General features: G+C 39.8%; 1 protein-coding gene across 2 annotated transcripts in view; it reads right to left on the bottom strand.

Moving 5' to 3' along the window:
- jak2b (Janus kinase 2b) overlaps nucleotides 1-13841 on the bottom strand; it is a 286317-nt gene extending 272476 nt beyond the window's left edge. For both annotated transcript variants that reach the window (XM_073048656.1, XM_073048658.1), the window contains exon 1: nucleotides 13437-13841. The gene's annotated coding sequence lies outside the window, so the exon portion shown is untranslated. The remainder of the gene's footprint in view (nucleotides 1-13436) is intronic.
- Nucleotides 13842-16119: the final 2278 nt, after the last annotated feature.

Raw genomic sequence — 16119 nt, 5'->3', positions numbered from 1 at the left:
TGAATTAAAGTAAAACAATATTGCAACAGGCTTCAAGTGCTGGAAGTTTCAGTGAACACTTCAAACAAAACATATGCTGCAAAGGAAATGACATCATCAGGTTCTCTTCCACCAAGTGAACTAAATTGGCTGTTTGAGGAGGAGGTTTGATGTTGGCAGAATACTCAAAACATCCACAGGCATTCAGTCTCAATGATTCAAGCAGCTGGTGACATAGAATTAAAGGGACACATGTTCTAATTATTAAGAACAAATTGAAAAATAACTCTAAGCAGCAACAATAACTGGCATTTTCCAGGCATTACAAACGCAAGACTTCTGTAACTTTCATCATCCCCAACAGGATCCCACCACTAAGCACATCTTTCCCTCTACCCCCCACTTTCCTCAGGGATCACTCCTAGGTGACTTCCTTGTCTATTCTTCCGTCCCTTTGGTACTTATCCATGCAAGTGGAACAAAGCCATACTTACTCCTACACTTCCTCCCTCACTACCATTTAGGGTCCCAAACAGTCCTTCTAGGTAAAGCGACACTTCACATGCGAGTCTGTTGGGGTTATCTACTGTATCCGGTGCTTGCAGTGTGGCCTCCTATATATGGGTGAAACACAATGTAGGTGGGTCGACAGCTTTGCCAAACACCTTTGCTCCCTCCACTAGAAAGAGCAGGACTTCCCGGTAGCCACCTACTTCAATTCTACTTTCAATTCGCATTCTGACATGCCAGTCCATGGTCTCCTTTACTGCTGTGATAAGGCCACATTCAGGTTAGAGGACCAATACCTTATATTCCATCTGGGTAGTCTCCAACCTGATGGCATGCACATCAATTTCTCAAATTTCTGTTAACTAACCCCCCCCCCCCCTCACCATTTCCCATTCCCATTTCCCTCTCTCACCTTATCTCCTTACCTGCCCATCAACTCTCTCTGGTGCTTCTTCCCCTTCCCTTTATAGACAATAGACAATAGGTGCAGAAGTAGACCATTCGGCCCTTCGAGCCTGCACCGCCATTTTGAGATCATGGCTGATCATCTACTATCAATACCCGGTACCTGCCTTGTCCCCATAGCCCTTGATGCCCCTGTCCATAAGATACCTATCTAGCTCCCTTTCTTCCATGGTCTTCTGTCCTCTCCTATCAGACTGTCCCTTCTCCATCCCTTTATCCCTTTCACCAATCAACTTCCCAGCTCTTTACTTCACTCCCTCCCCCTCTCCTGGTTTCACCTATCACCTGCCACCTTGTGCTTCTTCTTCACCTCTCTCCACCTTCTTCCTCTAACTTCTCCTCTACCTTTCCAGTCCTAATGAAAGGGCCTCGGCCCAAAACATCAACTGTTAACTCTTTTTCCATTGATACTGCCTGACCTGCTAAGTTCCTCCAGCATTCTTATATGTTGCATATTCCAGGCATTATTTGTTTCAATGTTTCAAAGTACATTTATTATCAAAGAGTAAATTATACAACCATGAGATCACTTTGCTTGCAGCCACAAAGCAAGATACCCGAAAGAACCCAATTAAACAAAACAAAGCCCAACACCCAATGCACAAAGGGGGAAACAAAACCCAAATGGTGCAAAAATGGAAGCAAGCAATGACATTCCAAACCAAAACGAGTTCTTAGATCCAAACTCCAAAGCAACCCATAGAATGCCCAATCCTCAGTATCAGTCCATTATGTTAGGAGGCACTGATCACAGCAGCCTTCGTAGCCTCAGGACCATGCAGAGAGGAATCATCATCACAGGAAAACAAGCAAAATTGGCTCTCACCTCTAATCCAGTGCCCTGGTTTTCCAGCAAATCTTTAAAGTTGTCCAAACAGCTTATCGTATCTTATTGAACCTCAACACGGCTGCAGTGAAAGTCCTGGACACACTGCTCAGTGACCTGCTCCAGGCCCAGATTCTTCCAAATCACCCAAAGCAATCCAACCTCCATTGCCCGGGACAGTCTACCTCGGCTTCTCCTCTCTAAACAGAACACTCCATTCACGATGATTCTGCAACTTACCAACATTGTTCAACCCTCAAATTCACTTCGCCTTCACACGCCTCTTCATTGTTTGTGGTGATAATTTACTAAATTTTACAGTCTTTATTTCAAATTTCTTGCCTTCTGAACTACCAGTTAGTTGTCGCACACTTTCAGTAGTGCCATCTTAAACCTGAAGTCAAATTTAAAAGTTAAATTTGATTATATCAGCAAATTTGGAAATTCCATTGCTCATACGGGTTATATTATCCAGCACTGGGGTTGAAACACTGAACAGTTCCTGGTTCTAAATCACATTGAAACTTTAACTGATTGATCACAAGCATTGAGGAAAACATAAACAGAAAGCAGGAAAGTCAAAATCTCAATAACATAAGATTTAAATTATGAACATCAGAGTCTGAAAAAAATTTGTTAACATCTTTTTTAAATCTCTAGATTGAAATTAGCAAGAAGTTTTGAGAAAAAAAATTTTCTTTACTGGCAGTGCACGCGATATTATTCAGCATTGTGTGTACACGTATAAGTAGTGAGTTATATAAAATAGCTGAAGGTTGCAGGTTGTGGTTTCCAGGACATATCTGGATAATGAACAGGTTCCATTTCTACAGACATCTGTAAGTCAACTTAACCATGTCAGAAAGTATGCACATTATACTTGATATGGTAACCATATTTCCATAGTACTGTAATGAAATGCATCAGATACACAGAAAACTGGTAGGAAAGAGCAATTGGATAGGGAAAATACTAATCTGGCAATTTGAAGGAACAAACACAAGTTGGAGAGCTTATTATGAGAGCATATTCTAATATTGAACTGACTTGCAGCAGACAGGCTACTGTAATTCACGAGCATCGCAAATTGGAAGTACGATGAAAATATATCTTTCATCAGTAGTAGTAAAAGCCCTGTACACTTGTGTAAACGTTTAGCTTTTTTAATTGGAGATTAACTTCCTGACAGTTAGCTTAACCATTATAAAAACTTATATTTGCACTTCACGTACTACCATACCAGACTTTACATTTCTTATGAAAACTATACTTTATTCTACTTTTTTCCCATTAGTTCAAACTACTTTTTGCATATGTACAAGATAAAGTCAGTATGATTTTCAATATAGATGCATACTAAAACCAAGTTGCATCAGCGAACTTCAAAAGCTGGGCTTCTGTACCTACTTCTGCAATTGGACATTTGACTTCCTCATCAGGAGACCAATCAATACAGACTAGTATTTACATCTCCTTGCTGATAATCAACACATATGTACCTCAAAGATGCATGCTTAGCCAACTACTCTACTCACGCTACACAAATAACTGTGTAGCTAGGCACAGCTGAAACATCATCTACAAATTCACCATCTATAATGACACCACTGTTTTTGGTAGAAACTCAGATGGCGATGAGGAGGCGTGCAGAGTGAGACAATTTGATGTCAACAAGAATAAGGAACTAATCGTGGACTTCAAGAAGGGGAAGTCAGGAGAACACACTCCAGTCCTCACTGAGGCGCCAGCGATAGAAAGGGTGAGCAGCTTCAAGTTCCTGGGCATCAACATCTTGAAGGCCCTATCCTGGGCCAACACATTGATGCAAACATGAAGTAGCTGGTGGGTCTACTTCATGAGGAGTTTGAAGAGATTTGGTAAATTGCCAAAGAATCTGCCCTCAAACACTTCATCCACACTTTGCCCCCAACTTCCACTCTGCCCACCTGGTCCATTTCTGACACCTCCCTTCCCTTTCTCGCTCTCATTGACTCTATCTCTGGAGACAGCTTATCTGCCAGTAGCTACCTGGACTACACCTCGTCCCACCCTCCCGGCGTGCCCTCCTGTGTATTGGTGAGACCCAACATTGATTCACCGAGCATCAACGCTCTGTTTGCCAGAACAAGCAGGATCTCCCTGTGGCTACCTATTTTAATTCCACTTCCCATTCCCATTCCGATATGTTCATCCATGGACTCCTCCACTGTCGTGATGAGGACGCACGTTATATTCCATCTGGGGAGACCCCACCCTGATGGCATGAACATCGATTTCTCAAACTTCTGATAATGCCCCCCCACCCCCTTTCTCCATTTCCCATCCCCTTTTCCCTCTCTCACTTGCCCACCCATTACCTCCCTCTGGTGCTCCTCCTCTCTTTTTCTTTTTTCCATGGCTTCTGTCTCTTTCAGCAATCAAATTCCCAGCTCTTTACTTCATCCCTCTCCCTCTAGGTTTCACCTATCACCATGTGTTTCTCTCTCCCCTCCCCCATCTTTAAAATCTACTCCTCAGCATTTTTCCTCCAGTCCTGCTGAAGGTTTGGGCCCAAAACGTCAAATACACTTTTTTCCTTAGATGCTGCCTGGCCTGCTGAGTTCCTCCTGCATTTTGTGTCTGTTGCTCAGATTTCCAGCGTCTACAGATTTTCTCATTTGAATATTGCAAATTTCTATACGTGTACAGTGGAGAACAGTCTGACTTGTATCACAGCTCAGTATAAAGGATCCAATACACAATATCACAAGAGGCTGTTTAAGGTTGTAGACTCAGCCAGCTCCTTCAAGGCCACAACCTTCACCACCACCAAGGACATCTTCACGAGGTGCTGGTTCAAGAATGCAGTATTCTTCACTAAGGACCCTCACTATGCACGACTTGTCCCCTTCTTGTTGCTATCCATAGGAAAAAGGTATAGGAGCTCGAAAACCCACATTCAATGATTTAGCAACAACTTCTTCCCCTTCACCATCAGTCTACCGAACAATCCATGAACACAGCTTCATTATTCCTAAATAACAGCAAATCTGCAGGTGCTGTAAATCTTGAACAACACACACAAAACGCTGGAGGAAATTATTAAGTCAGGCAGCATCTATGGAAGGGAATAAAGAGTCGACGTTTTGGACTAAGACTCTTCATCAGGACTGAAACTTTCATCAGAACTCTTTCTTTCCAGTCCTGATGAATGGTCTCAGCCCATAATGTCAACTATTTATTCCTCTTCATGGATGTCACCTGACTTGCTGAGTTCCTCCAGCATTTTGTGTGGGTACCTTATTATTCCTTTTTCTTTGCACTATTTATTTTGTAATTTATTGCAATTTTGTCTTTGCACTTACTACAGCCACAACACAAATTTCACATTATAAATCAGTGAAAACAAATCTTATTCTGGTTCTGAACAAGGAGATCTATCAGGTTAGTAAATCATTATCCTTTGAGGGATTCCACAATCCCATTCTTGTCCTCCTCCACTAAAAATGCAAACCTCCAGTCCTCATCTCTTTAATATCCAAAATGTCACAGTCTGTCTTGACACCCAACTTTCTCCAAGATACCATCAATAGTCCTCCACACTTTCAGATTCACTGCCCAAATACTAGTGCTATGCCAGATCATGTCCCTTCTGATCACCACATAATCTTCCCGAACCCAGTACAGGTGTGATGGAGAAACCTGGCCAGTAAACTGCATTCCAAATTATCAATGGTAGTTCCTTACAGTGCACAGTCTTTAAAGGCGTCAGAATTGCATACGCACAGATATAATGAGTTATACTGACATTTACTCTGTCAAACCCTCTCAAAGACTTTTATGTCCTCTATGAGATCATGTTATACTTCCTCTCTTTTACTGGACAAAATACTCCAAACACTGAAAACTGAAACAATTTTTTTCAAAGCATTTTACAATCACATACAGAACTATGAAAAAGGATTCTGTACGAGGGTAGAATTTAGACAACATCTGAAATAACTCACTCAGGAATTAAGCAGTGAAGGTGAGGAATTTCCCAGCATCATCTTTTAGGCAAAATTTTGATGACTTCACTCAGGATGATGGTAGGGGAATTACAATTAGTCTTTGAGCCAGAAATGCAAAACAAAAAAGCATCAAGAGTCCTTTTCCCAAAGTCTTTCTATCATCTAACTTCACAAATGAACAATGACTGCTTTGGCAAAGTGAGATACAGCTCAGAAGGTGTAGGATCTCATTCACCCATCACAAAGTAGAGAAATTCTACAGATGCTGAAAATAGATAGACTAACAAATAGACTATTTAATAGATAAATAGTTTTATAGATAGATACTTTATTGATACCAAAGGAAATTACAGTATCACAGTAGCAATACAAGTGTACAGATATACAAATACAGTAGAGGTAATATAGTACAGTAGGGGTATTGGTAGTATTCTAATTTGTTCTGTATTTGATTTAAATACATAAATTGTTACTCAGTTAAATAGAAATGTTAATAACGTCATTTAAAAAAATAATTTCCATGGAACTTCAGCTAATTGGGACAGCCATTTAATTGGGCTAAAATGTAGTGATCCCAATGTATCCTGATTAACCAAAAATCCACTATATTTAAAATTGTCAAAATTGCTATTTTTTACCAGAAAATATACATTTATATTGTCCTTAGGTTAAAGGTGAGGATTCAATGAAAATTGGGTGAACTTAATGAGCCAGGTTGTAAAAAATGTGATTTCAATGTCTGACTGGTCAAATTGTGCATAATTTCATCTTTCCCCTGTCCCCACTTGCCCTTCTCATCATGCTTCGCCACTGTGTATGACCAAGTTACAGCTTTACTCTAATACTTAGGCACTGAATAAAAATCCTAATGCATGAGCAGAAGAAGCAGAGAAGAAAATCCTAACTAGCTCTATGTGCTGAATTCAGGTGATTGTTATGTATGTATGTGGTTTACACACTCCTTCAGAATTTAAATTCCACTGGCAATTGATCCAAATTTCAGAAACTATGTTCAAACCAGGCACACCAGCAGCTTGTTCATTTAGCACAATCAACAAAAGGAGGAATTTCTACCCCAGAAATTTTAAAAAACTGCACTGATTTGTATAGCTGACTGTGAGCAGAATCATTATAACCAGCAATAACTTTACTGAGCATTTGAACAGTAATACCAATCATATTGTTTCTTCATTATCAGAAATGAAAGCAGTTTGTTCCTCTTTACAAAATCTAGTTAAGTTTCTAATTCAATTGATTGGACTTCTGCATCTACAATGCTTTTCAAGAAAAAATGTGGCAGATTTCAATGAGTATCTAAAGGTATATATTTAATTTAATTTAGGCATTCTTTATCATACAACTGGATGTGATTGGCCTAGAATTTATTTGTATAGGCAACCCCTGTATACATAACAGAAATTCAAACCCAGAGAAAAAAACAAATAAAATTTGTTCTCATGGTTTTATGCAAAGGAAGTTAATAACTAAATACTAAATTTAGTTTTCATTTCAACTCATATTTCATTACACATGAGCAGCTGACGTGGCATTGCATCATGGAAAATTGATACAAGGACCATTTTCTAGGAATCCAATACTTCCAAAACTCACCCCTAACGTATCGTTCGTTCGCTGCTTATGTTGTGCGCGAGAGGAACATGGACAGTTTTTTTTCTTGTCAATATTCCCTAAACATTACAGTATAACAACTATTTACATAGCATTTACATTGTATTTGGTATTATAAGTAATCCAGAGATGATTTAAAGTATACAGGAGGATGTGTGCATGCAAATACTGCGCCATTTTATATAAGGGACTTGAGCATCTGTGTTTTCTGGTATCCGCGGGAGGTCCAGGAACCAATCCCTCACGGATAAGGAGGGCCGACTGTATATGTGGGAATCATCTGTACTGAATTGCAATACAATGCTGTATGTGTGTAAGGACCATAAGACCATAAAACATAGGACCAGAATTTGGCCATTTGGCCCATCAAGACTGCTCCGCCATTCAATCATGGCTAATCATTTTCCCCTCCTCAGTCCCACTCCTAGGCCTTCTCCCCATAACCTTGACGCTGTGTCCAAACAAGAACCTATCAAGCTCGGCCTTAAAAAACCAAAAGAACTGGCCTTCTCAGCTGCTTGTGGTAATAACTTCCACAAATTCACCACCCTCTGGCCAAAGAAATTTCTCCATGTCTATGTTTTAAATGGACACCCTTCTGTCCTGAGGCTATGCCCTCTTATCCTAGACTATGGGGAACATCCTTTCCACATCTACTCTATCTAGGCCTTCCAACATTCGAAAGGGTTCAATGAGATCCCCCCCCATCCTTCTAAATTCCAGCGATCACAGACCCAGAGTAATCAAACATTACTCATATGGTAATCCTTTCATTCTCAGAATCCTTGTGAACCTCCCCTGAACCCTCTCCAATGCTAGCACATTTTTTCTTAGATGAGGACCAAAACTGTTCACAATACTCAAGGGTAAGGCCTTACCAGTGCCTTATAAAGCCTCATCATCACACCCCTGATCTTGTATTCTAGACCTTTTGAAATGAATGCTAACACTGCATGTCTTCCTCGCCACTGACTCAACCTGTGTTAACCTTTACAGTGTTCTGCACAAGGACTCCCAAGTCCCTTTGCATCTCAGACTTTTCGATTTTCTCCCTGTTTAGAAAGTAGTCCACAGATTTACTTCTACTACCAAAGTACTTGAGCATGCATTTCCCAACACTGTATTTTATTTGCCACTTTCTTGCCCATTTTCTTAATCTGTCTAAATCCTTCTACAGACTCCCTGTTTCCTCAACACTACCTGCCCCTCCACCCATCTTCATATCATCAGCAAACTTGGCAACAAAGCCATCTATTCCATCATCATTGATATACAGCATGAAAAGCAGTCCCAACACCAATCCCTACAGAACACCATTAGTCACTGGCAGCCAACCATAAAAGGATCCTTTTATTCCCACTCACTGCCACCTACCAATCAATCAATGCTCTAACCATGCCAGTAACTTTCCTGTAATACCATGGGTTCTTAACTTGGTAAGCAGCCTCATGTGTGGCACCTTCTCAAAGACCTTCTGAAAGTCCAAATATACAACATCCACTGCATCCGCTTTATCTATCCTACTTGTAATCTCCTCAAATAATTCCAAACGGTTCGTCAGGCAAGATTTTTCCTTCAGAAATCCATGCTTATCATGTCCTTTGCCACCAAGTACTCCATAACCTCATCATTAACAATTAACTCCACATCTTCCCAACCACTGAGGTCAGGCTAACTGGTCTATAATTTCCTTTCTGCTACCTCCCTCCTTTCTTAAAGAGTGGAGTGACATTTGCAATTTTCCAGTGCTCAGGCACCATGAGAGAAACCAATCTTTTTGAAAGATCATTACTAATGCCTCCACAATCTCTATCACTACCTCTTTCAGAACCCTAGGGTGCAGTTCATCTGGTCTGGGTGACTTATGAACCTTTAGGTCTTTCAGCTTTTTGAGCACCTTATCCCTTGTAACAGTAGCTTCCATCACACCCTTCAATACCTGCCACACTACTAGTGTCTTCCATAGTGAAGACTGATGCAAAATGCCCATTTAGTTTATCTGCCATCTCCTTGGCCTGTTATTATTTCTCTGGCCTTATTTTCTAGTGGTTCTATATCCACTCTCATCTTTATATATTTTTTACGTACTTGAAAAGGCTTTTACTATTCACTTTGATATTGTTCGCTAGCTTGCTTTCATATTTCATCTTTTCCCTCCAGGTTTTTAAAATCTTCCTAGTCCTCTGTCTTCCCACTAGCTTTTGCTTTGTTGTATGCTTTCTCTTTTGCTTTTGCATTAGCATTGACTTCCGTTGTCAACCGTTTGAGTATTACTTTGTATTTGGAATACACCTATCTTGCACTTCCCTCAATTTTCCCAGAAACCCACGCCACTGCTGCACTGCTGTCATGCTTGCCAGCATCTCCTTCCAATTTACTTTGGCCAACTCCTCTCTCATACCACTGTAATTTACTTCATTCCACTGAAATACTGCTATGTCAGACTTCACTTTCTCCGTATCAAGTTGAACTCAATCATATTGTTGTCATTGCCTCCTAAGGGTTCTTTTACCTTAAACTCCCTAATTACCTCAGGTTTATTACATAACACCCAATCCAGTATAGCTGATTCCCTAGTAGGCACAATGACAAACTACTCTAAAAAGCCATCTCGCAGGCATTCAACAAACTCACTCTCTTGAAATCCATTACCAACCTAATTTTCCCAATCGAACTGCATGACTGTTATAACATTGTCCTTTTGACATGAGATTTCTATTTCCTGTTGTAATCTGTGGCCCACATCCCAGCTACTGTTGGGAGGACTGCCATCAGGGTCTGTTTATGCCTTGCAGTTTCCTAAGTCAACCCACAAGAATTCAACATCTTCCGAACCTGTCACACCTCTTTACTGATTTGATACTATTTTTTCCCATGCTTCTAGATTCTTTACCATAAAGGTTCTATCCTGTGGCATCCACAACAAAGTTGGCAAATTGGATTCAAAATTTGCCAGGTAATAGGAGGCAGAGAATAATAGTGGAGGACTGATTTGTGATTGGAAACCTGTGATCAGGGCTGAGACTCTTATCACTTGTTTTATGGTTTGGATACAAATAGATGAGGCAAGTTTGCGTATAACATGGAAATCGGTAGTATTATTGATAATAAGGAGATCTTTCACAGGCTCCAGAATCATATCAATCAGTTAGTAAATTGGGTAGATCAATGGCAGATAGAATTTAATCCTGAAATTTGACTTGATACAATTTGGGAGGACAGCATATATACACAATAGTACAGACTTAAGGAGTTAAGAGGTTTAAGTCCAAAGATCTATGAATGGACTCTAGGTGGACAAAGTGATGAAAAAGGATAATGCAATACTTTCCTTAATACTGAATACCTTAATTCCTGAGATACCGAATATGAGGAATGGTACAACTTTATAACACATTGGTTAAAACACAGTTGAAGTAATGAACACATATCTGTGTTACAATGGAAAAGATGCACATGAAGCTCATCAGGAAGGTGGCTGGAATGAAGTATTTTAGTTATGAGGAGATGGGTTGGCAGTTTCTTTTGAGGCACAGTAGACTAAGAGGGAATCTGATAGAGGTATTCACATTTTGAAGGACATAGATAAGATAGGTAGTAGGAAACTTCCCCCCGCCCCCCAGCTGAGGTATATAAGGTTAGAGGGTATTGGTTTTGAGAAATGTGAAAGAGCTTTAGAGCAGATGTGAGGAAGAACTTGAGCATCCAGAAAGCATTTTGAATCTGGAATGTACTAAACAGTGGTGGAGGTAGGTACTCTCACAGTTAAGAAATTTGTGGAGGTATGTAAAGAAATGGATCAAGTGCTGGTAAGTTGGTTAGTATACATAGATACTTAATGGTCTGCATAGATACAGTGGGCCATATTGCCTGTTTCAATGCCATGTTGTTCTATAATTCTTAATTCAAACAAAACGTTCATGAATTTAAGAATGTTCTTAATTTCATTAACTCATAAAAGGGATAGCAAACAGCAAAAGTGATTAACGTTTGCACTGAACTCTCTAAAACTAAGATACAACAAGACTGTTGAGCTACAAATGCAACTATTACTCAGATTAAAATATACAATCTGAGTCATGAGGTTCAGGATTGCTCATCAGTACATTATTTTGGTGTCCAGATCTTTGAAATAGAATTGAAAACACTAAGAAGATGTAATTCAACTTCAAGAATATGTCATAGGTTAAACCAAAAACAAAATATTTAATATAAAAATCTTTTATTTGCATATAGGTAGATAATTTTGTATAAAAATGTTGTATTCCTTGAAAAATATAATTGTTACACTTTAATTAGAGAAACACAAATGCTGTCCCAAGATGCTTTGTGGTAACTGATTTTGTCTATTCACAGAATATCACCATTTATCTAACATGCAATAAAGAAGCTTCTGCCATGACGATCACACAACCTAAGTGAAGTCAGAGGTACAATTAAAGTGAGGACCTTATATCAAAAAATTTGGAAACATTTTAATAACACATATCTTTTTCTTCATTGATTAAAAAGATAGCCATAATGTAAACTGATGCTCTAATGCAATACTGCAGGAACACACACAAAAATCTGGAAGAACTCAGCAGGCCAGGCAGCATCTATGGACTAGCGTAAACAGTCAATGTTTTGGGCCATTTTGTCATGTTTGCAATACTGCAGAAGTTCTGGATTGTCATCAATGTCATTACAAATGAAATATTAAATAGAGCCTCTGCTTTACAGATGGAGACAAAAGATGCCAAACTACTACTTCCAAGTTAACCTTGGTCCTTGGCCAATATTTACTTCCGAATCAACATACCTAAATGTTAATCAAAGAATTCAAACAGTGCAGTTGGTAAAAACCTCTAGTTTGCTTAGTTAAATGGAACTGCTGAAAACAGTGATGAATTTAAATTGAAGTAAACTCTAATAACACAAATCACATATATTCTTGCAAATGCCACACAAAGAGCTAACAGTGGCACAAAATGTATATAGTCTCCTTATTTTAAATTTAATTGGCAAACTCTCTCAAAGAACTAGTACAGGCTCCAGAAGATAAATAGTCTCCTGTCTCCGGCGCTATTTGATTGGTTGCTGTACATAACAAGAAATCAAGGATCAAATATCAGAGTACCCAATCTCCTCCCTCTGGTCAATGTGCTGGCTTGCTGTCAGACTAAGAAGCAGGTCAGTTTGTGCACATATGTAAGATTTTCAGCAGCTGCAGATGTGAATGCAGAGGCAAAACTAAGCAAGTGTTCACACTGCAGAAAATTGTCCTACCTACTCTTACATACATAGTAATACTTTGCAGTAAAATATTGCAATACTTCAGAAAAGTTCTGAAACAGCTCTGAGAACAGAACTGCACGCATTTCATCCAGACCTAGCTAAATGATTTTTAAAAATCTTTTGGTGTGGTGGGGGATTGTGCCACTGTGGCATCTTTTAAACACTACAGACATCCCCAATACTGGGGAATAGAGAATTCTTCACATTAAACTTAAGCCTTAACATCCACCAATGTGTCCCTTCTGACAAGAACACAGAATATAACAACCTCACTTGATTAAACACTTCCCTTAGGAAGTAACATTTTTTTTCTGAAGAAACCCCAAGATGGAGCCTCTTATATTTTCAAGCTGTATTATCTTTGTAAAAAAAATACACCTCGGGCTTTCTTACCAAAGGAAAGTGAAATGGAAAGGAACCAAAACTCTACAAGTGAATATTTAGCTGGAAATTTATCAACACCTTATCAATCACCAGGCCTTGCATTAAATGGGGACTGAAACACCAACACAGTGTAATATTGCCAACCATCTGATGCATGCCAACACTGACTTTGTGAAGGCTCATAATAATTTAAAAATACCTAATCAAAACATAGTACTTCCATATCTTGAAAATGACTAGGATATGTGAATGCCGGATCAGGCCTCCGTAGTAAAACGCAAACCACCTGGTTGAACGAAACACGCACAAATAAAGCTTTAACCTCTAACTCGGGGAAAGAACTGAGAGAGAAAAAGACGTAGAAATAAAATACTTACTGGTAGCTGCTCGTTTCCGACACCCAGCCTTTGCTCTGCAGTAGTTTGAACCAATGCAGAAAATTGTCAGCAAAAAAGCGAAGTTGCTGCCGATTCGGGGATCATGCTGTTTATTTGTGACTTTATTTCCTGGTGAGTAGACGCTGCTGATGCTTCGCTCTGCCCAGCGAAAAGCAAAATCCAGGCAGAGTGGGAGCCGCAGTGGAAAAGCCCAACACAGAAACAACCGTTTCAATTTCGCCCCCTCCTTTCTGGTCCCTTCCTAGTGTGCCCAAAAACACAAGCCTAGATTATTTTAGTGATTCTTCCCTCTTCCCCCACACTTCCTCAGAGGAACACGGGTTTTACATAAATTCTACAGCGAAATGCTGCTTTTTTTCTTTCACCCGGAACTAGTCTGTAGACTGGATCGATGATTAATATAGCTCTTTCGTTTCCAGTCCCAACAGAAAATCAAGCGCAGCCCTTTCACCTTATCTCCCACTAGATGTCAGGATAGCGCGGTCGCGGTTCATTACCTTACGGTATTAATTTTGAAAAATTGAGATTGTGTTGTAGGAAAGGCATAAGAAATAGTTGTAGTACTTTGCAGAAGTTAGTAGGGGTGTTCACCTTTTTGGAGGAAATATGCTGGTATATAAACCTCAATTCTTTTAAATCATACCATAAATCATGTTTATGAATATTTTACCCGGATATTTCTTTCACGAGACATTGCTCCATTCCAGGGTCGCCATCTGGTTTGCTGGTCTATGGCAGAAAAAAAAGATGGATGTGGAAACTGGACAACTTTCAAGAGCCGCTTCGAGCGAGAACAGAGACACACGAGTAGCTAAGAAGCCAGAGACCTCGGGAGCAACCTGGCCCTCCTGGTTTCTCTGGCAGACACTCATTCTCTTTCTGCCTGAAGCCACTCAAGCTGTGGGTGACCACCTCATCAAATGTGCTAGTCATAGATGAATAGAGCAGGGAAACAGACCCCTTGTGCCCCCATGCCTCTCCCCACCAAGTCCACATCGTCCACCAAGCAGCAGCCTACTCTAATCAAAATCGGGTTTAATATCGCCAACATATGTCATGAAATTTGTTACTTTGCAGAAGTACTACATTGCAATACATAGTAACAAAAATTATAAATTACAAGTATATATAAAAATTAAGTTAAGCACTGCAAAAAGAGGAAAAATACTGAGGAAGTGTTTATGGATTCATTGTCCTTGTGGTGAACTACATATACCTGTCTGGACTGCTCCTGTGGCTCCTCCCACAGACCCCTGTATAAAGGCGACTGAGGCCTGTTGACCAGCCTCATTCCCCAGGATGTCGTGTTGTTCATTCTTCCAGTCAATAAAAGCCGATACCTCGTTTCTTACGTCTCAGAGTGAGTTATTGATGGTGCATCAGTCCTTTCAGAAATCTGATAGCGGAGGGAAAGAAGCTGTTCCTGAAATGTTTAGTATGTGTCTTCAGGCTCCTGTACCTCCTCTTTGAAGGTAGCAATGAGAAGGGGGTATGTCTGAGGTGATGCACAGTTCTTAGTGATGGATGCCACTTTTTTTGAGGCATCATCTTCTTCCATACCAGAAGGTGATGCAACCAGTTAGAATGTTCTCCAAGGAACATCTGTAGAAATTTGTGAGTCCTTGGTGTTATACCAACTCTCCTCAAAGTCCTAATGAAATATTAACCTCTGTCTTTGAAATTGCATCATTACGTTGGGCCCAGGATAGATCCTCAGAGATGTTGACAGCCAAGAATTTGAAATAGCTCACCCTTTCCACTTCTGATCCCTTGATGAGGGCCCATGTATGTTCCATCAACTTGCCCATTCTGAAGTCCACAATCAAGTTCTCGTTCTTACTGACATTGTGTGCAAGGATGTTGTTGCGACACCACTTAACTAGATGATCTATCTCACTTTTGTACACCATCTCATCACCATCTATACTAATTCCATTTTATTTTTCCCACACATCTTTTAACACCCCCAAACACAGATTCTTAAGGACACCATTTACAGTAGCCTACAAACCTGCTTGTCTTTGGGATATATTACACGCAGTCTCATGCATGCATTTTTGTTACTTCAACCATTGTTCATTGTCCAAAATCTGAATCTTGATCACTTCCAACTGATGACCATTAGTAGAAGGAGAGCTGTTGTGGTTCCATGAGTAGGATCCAATAACATGTCAAAGTAGAAAACAAATGAATGCAGCTATGTTGTAGTTACCATATTAAAATTGATAAAAGTCATTTTGCTTTCAAACCTAATGATAAAATAAGTGAAATAAGACAAAAGCACACACTTGTTCATCTGCAAAGGTCATATTCCATATTGGTATCAATAGCACAGGTAGAAAGAAGGATGGAAGTCTTGCCAAAAGAAGTGTTGAGAATAAGGGAGAAAATTAAGGAGCAGGACCTCTGGTAGTACAGTCCAACTCAGTTAATCTGGCACACTTGGAACATTGGTAGTTCTGGGCTGGCAGATTGAATGTTATAGCAAATAATATTCCAGGGCACTTTTGATTCACTATTTTGTTGTTGTTGTTACACAAAAGTATATATTTTTTCCCGTTGAACTCAGTAAGTTTAAAGGGAGCATTGGCAAACAGAGCCATGAGCCAGATACTGAACTACTGGAAGTTTTTGAACAACTGTATCGCAAATTATTGTTATG

This window comes from Hemitrygon akajei, chromosome 6, assembly GCF_048418815.1.
Source record: "Hemitrygon akajei chromosome 6, sHemAka1.3, whole genome shotgun sequence".
Taxonomy (NCBI): Eukaryota; Metazoa; Chordata; class Chondrichthyes; order Myliobatiformes; family Dasyatidae; genus Hemitrygon; species Hemitrygon akajei.
This window is presented reverse-complemented; position numbering and strand designations above follow the sequence as displayed.